Source organism: Dipodomys merriami, unplaced genomic scaffold (assembly GCF_024711535.1).
Source record: "Dipodomys merriami isolate MVZ:Mamm:240054 unplaced genomic scaffold, mDipMer1.0.p SCAF_10, whole genome shotgun sequence".
NCBI lineage: Eukaryota > Metazoa > Chordata > Mammalia > Rodentia > Heteromyidae > Dipodomys > Dipodomys merriami.
This window is the reverse complement of record NW_027202271.1, coordinates 40,306,002-40,311,272: the sequence shown is the minus strand read 5'-3', so window position 1 is coordinate 40,311,272 and position 5,271 is coordinate 40,306,002. Positions and strand designations below refer to the sequence as shown.

At 34.0% G+C, this 5,271-nt stretch overlaps 1 non-coding gene across 1 annotated transcript; it reads right to left on the bottom strand.

Annotated features, from left to right (window-relative positions):
* Positions 1–290: 290 nt before the first annotated feature.
* Positions 291–397, bottom strand: LOC138806513 (U6 spliceosomal RNA). Its single transcript, XR_011365906.1, has one exon. It is a non-coding gene; the product is annotated as a U6 spliceosomal RNA (small nuclear RNA).
* Between the last annotated feature and the right edge of the window lie 4,874 nt (positions 398–5,271).

Sequence of the window (5,271 nt, the reverse complement as noted above, 5' to 3'; positions counted from 1 at the left end):
TATAAAATTCCTCTTTCTTGTCTGAAATTTTTTGGAGTTTTTTTTTATTGTGAAAATACTGTACAGAGGGGTTACAATTATATGGGCAAGATAATGAGTACATTTCTTATCAAGCATTGTAGCCTTCTCCTTTGTTTCCCCTTCCCATCCCATCCTCCCCCCACCCTCTCCCCACCCAACCCTCCTCCTCCCCACCACCAAAGTTGTAAAGTTCGTTTTCGACATATGACTTGTACGTCTCATTGTTGCAATAGGTCCACCTCTATCCCTAGTTAAGCGATTTGTTTTTTAAAAATATGGAATGCTTCATGAGTTTGCATGTCATCCTTGCTCAAGGGCCATGCTAATCTTCTCTGTATCATTCCAATTTTAGTATATGTGCTGCCGAAGCAAACACACTTGTCTGAATCTTTTAAAATCAACTATTATTTCAAACCACAGGCAACTTAACATCAAGAGGCACTGTAAACAATTCAAATTTCATTGTCTATGTACATTATTATAGTTGTGAGATAATCTAAAAGAGAAGCTGCTCCACTGTTCATTCATGGCATAAACAGCAATTCGAGCACAATCTCCATGTCACCTCTTCATTCTTTCTCTTCTGTATTTTGAGTGCACTGTTTCTTTACATTTCTTCCCTCTGAGTCTCTGCCTTGAGGCTTAAAAACATTGATTCTTTTTTTTTTTCTTAAATAAGCCAACGTGCACTTTCCCACTCTCTTCATGAGAAATCCAAAGAGAATGACAAAGAGTAACACTTAAAAGAATTTATGTAACTATCAGGAAGACTATCCTGGCACACGTGTCTTAACCACAGAAGAGTTACCAAGGGAAGTGACTTATCACTCTTAGAAATAAAACCTGCATTGTTTCCCTCAGTATGCTGAAGGTTATTTGCTGTATAAGAAGTGCTACTCTACCAACATGGCAGACCTAAGAACAGACTAATTAGCTTTGTTTTGAATAAATATAGTCATTGATATTTCTTATAATTGCTGTAAACCTTCAGCCAATGCACCATTGAAGAAGAAAGTCTTCTGAACCTGAATATGTACTTCATCTACTTTGGAATAAACAGGTTCATGCTGAGGCATGCAAGAGCTATGGAGATAGAAATAATTTACTTCTTTAGCAAAGTGTTTAACTAATATCCTTATTTAGAAAAATGGAAGAAATAGTAATTTTTTAGTATCTCTATAAGGACTGTAATGCGTACAAGGCTCAATCTACTTTTTTTATTGTGAAAATACTGGACAGAGGGGTTAAAATTACATGGGCAAGATAATGAGTACATTTCTTATCAAGCATTGTAGCCTCCTCCTTTGTTTCCCCTTCCCATCCCTTCCCATCCTCCCCCTACCCTCCCACCCAATCCTCCCCGCTTCCCCACCACCACCAAAGTTGTAAAGTTCATTTTCGACATAACGACTTGTACATTTCATTGTTGCAATGGGTCCACCTGTATCCCTATTTAAACGATTTGTTTTTCCCCTTCCCCTCCACAAATTATACTGACATCAAATACAGTGAAAGCAGGGGTTATGCTGTGGGGGAGAAACATACAAAGCAACAAAGAAATAATCTTATAAATATATTAGAAACAATCACATGAAAGAAAAAAACATTTGAATACATATCTTAGGGTTCATTTCCCTAACATCACCTTATCTGACCTTTTCTGCTTGACTCAGACATATACTAGATATTGCAAATAAGGGAAACCATGGGACCTATGTTTCTTCGGGCCTGGCTTACTTCACTTAATATAATTTTTTCCAAGCCTTTCCATTTCCTAACAAATGGGGCAATGTCATTCTTTCTGATGGAGGCATAGAATTCCATTGTGTATATACTTTCTTGACTGCTTAATCAGTGTCAAATCCTTTCATTGTTGTTTTTACTGTACAAATTCATCCAAGGATAAGATAGCTTCTTTAATAATAGTGAAGTCTCTGTTATTGGTACTTGCTGGGTATTTAACAAAGTAATTTGACTGCCAGAAATATCTTATATATGTATAGAAATTCACTTTCACTAAAACTATCATTTTTAAATCATTAGATCAAATTTGTTCAATGTTTCACTATCATTTCACTGGTTAAAGATCAATTTTTATATAAATATAAACACTTTGAATTTGGGTTTAAAAGGTACTGTTACCTTAGCCTAAGACTTCTGAAACCATCACTACAACAAAACACATCTCTCAACATTTACATATGAGATTTTCCCTACATCCTTTCCAGCTCCACCACAGAAAAGTTATTACATAAGGAAAATCACTGGTAGTTCCCTGAATCCTGGTACTTGTGGTAAGTGCTAAAGATAGGCCCCTGGACTTGTTATTTTTATATTACAATGCCTTAATACAATGTCTGCAGTCTAGCAAGCATTCACAATCTATTTGGTGACTGAAATAATGAAAGTTATCACTATACACACCATAGTGTTCAATATAAAGAAATAGTAATTGCTAACAGGGTGCTAAAAGAAGGAGGGAGATGTGCAGAAGTTATCATAATAAGGAGATTTAAATACTTGGGTGCTGTTCCTCAATAAAATTATCCACTAGATTACCTTATACAAGTCTTTTATCGGTTTCCCTAATTACTGTGAATTTCCCAGCTATTCAAACCTGCTCTACAACAGTTCATTAATTCAGTAATGACAAAGAAGGATCTTATATGAAAAATTTGTTTTCTTTTTCCATGGCAGTTTTTGTTTCACTTTTAACAACCAAATTTAGTCTGAAAGAACACATAGAAATATTCTTCTTCTTCAATATACTCTGAGACATTGTTTATATGGGTGATTGTTGTTGTTCACATACAAAGAAAATTAAAGATAATAACAATACCATATGAGGTATATGTCACAAGAATAGTGGCTATTCAGCCTGGTCTGTAAGCTATTCCTGGTCTATTAGCCTTTGTTATACTTCTGTGGTTTATTGTGCTGTACAATCAAGGTAAATGTAATAGGGTCAATATCATAACTGATCTCTAAGCAGTTAAAGATGGGTTATTTTATTAAACTCTCAAGGGCTGTTGTATTTGTACTTGGAAATAATACAGTGACAATAAGGTTTGCAATCTCATATATTCTAAATTTGTTTCCTCTTAAATTATAAAGCTGTCAGTTGCTGGGAAGTGCAAAGACATTTTAAGTAATATGTCTTAGTCTCAGATTTATCATTAGTGAACGTGTAATGAGATTTTGTTTTATGGTTTCTAGAAAAATAAATGAGCTAATAGGTGAAACTACTGTTAATATGAGAAGTTATAGAGATAATTGTTGCCTTGTCATTTTTTTCCTGGTATCATCTTACTCTGATAATTAGTTACTCATAGTTACATAATACATTTGTATATGTAATTAACTTATAATTCAGTAGTTCCGAGTATCAATTACTAATAAAATCACTGTTCATTTGAGCTATATTTTGTTGAGCAACTACAATGGTACAATGTTTGGCAAGACATTGAATAAGAAAAACTCACAGAGGGTAGATGAAAAAGGCTATAGAAAGAAATTAGCATTGAGACAAGCTATTGTAAGTGACTGCAAAATTGTGAAATCTATGTACAGTTCACTTTATGAATTATATTTATAAAATATAAGCTCCATTCTCTATTCATCTGGTATTATATAGCCACCATATTTAGAATTACCACATTTAAATATACAGTACTTGATACAGACTTAAGATATATACAGAAGCTTTTAAAAGCAGAAATATTCTATATTCTTTAGCAGGTGAACTGCATAATTCATCATTCTGTAGAAATATCCTAGCACAAAACTGCCATCATTTTCCCTTGGTACCATGCATGAAATATGTAACAGTACAATGATGTGATTTTTAAAGTATTAGTTTTGTTTTAGACTAATTGCTTTTTTTCCCTTTTAATAAGAAATAAGAGACATGTTATAGGATTAAGATACTCCAGGGTGTGTTTTATTGATCCACTATTACATGATTTGGGCAGTTAAAGCACTTAGCCTTTAGGTTTGCAGCTCATAATGTACCCTTGGCATGAATAAATGGAATAATAAAGTATACCCTGGAGTGTCTTGATGTCATATTAAAAATAATAAAACACAAGAACTGATATTCTGAATTCAAATAAAGAAAATGTTAGCTATGCAAACATTCGGTACTTATTTGAATTAAATTGACACATTGTAAAAGCCTAATAGTATGATTACTACATAAAATTTTATTCTACTCAGTATATTTTGTTAAATTTGTTTTCTAAAAGTCTTCTATCGGACTTGAGAAAACATTATAATTAATTGTGACGTACCCAACGGATATCTTGAATGTTTAAGCAGAGGCATACTACAGAAAGATTGTTAGCATTTCATATTTCCATAGAGTCCTTTTTTCATGATTTGTTTCATTATTTCACTCCTAGATCTGTTTCTCCACTGGGTTAAATTATCATTTACTTTGCTTGAAAATGTAATACATTCTCTCAACATAATACAAACTAAGCCATGACCTGTGGTAAGAATCAAGAAGCCAAAGCTGTTCCACATTTCAGTCTACAAATGAAACCCTCTAGCTTCCCATAAGAGAAAGCTGATGAAACTCACAGCCTACTTCTGCTTAAGGGAGGGAGAAAGGAGACGAGGATTTACAAAAAAGGACACTTTGTTTAAATTTTTAAATTAAACTATTAGAAGGTATGGGGAAAACAATAAGAGAAAAGATGTGGCAGATCAATGTTGTCTGAAGCTCTGTGTTCCCTGACATGAAGAGGGTTCAGGCCTTTTCCCTGAAGGCAAGGCTACGTGTTTTGTTGTTTTATTTTTTAGCTAGGGAAATCATAAGGGTGAATTTATCTTTTGGAAAGATCCCTGTAGCAACACCCTGGAACATTGATTGTCCTGGGGTAATGATGTAATTACAATGGTGTAAGTGAGAGATACTGAGGGACTAAAGAAAGAAGAGAGGAATAAAAGTTACCATTTGAGAGACATGTCTCAGTTAAAGCTTTTCCTCTGTTCTGGAAACAAAACCAGGCAGCAAGTCTTAGTGAATAATTAGATATGAGATGTTGGGAGTGAAGGGCAGGAAGGAAAGGAAGGAGATTTTTGAGAATATTTAGGTCTCTTTAGCTAGAGTAATAACTAATACTACCCCCCCCCAGGAGCATAAAAATCTTTCGCAGTTTTATTAGTCATATAAGACACAGTATAAATTGCACTTCTTGCAGGAAATATTTTTCCAGTGAATGGGACTAAGAATCTAGACTTTGAGTT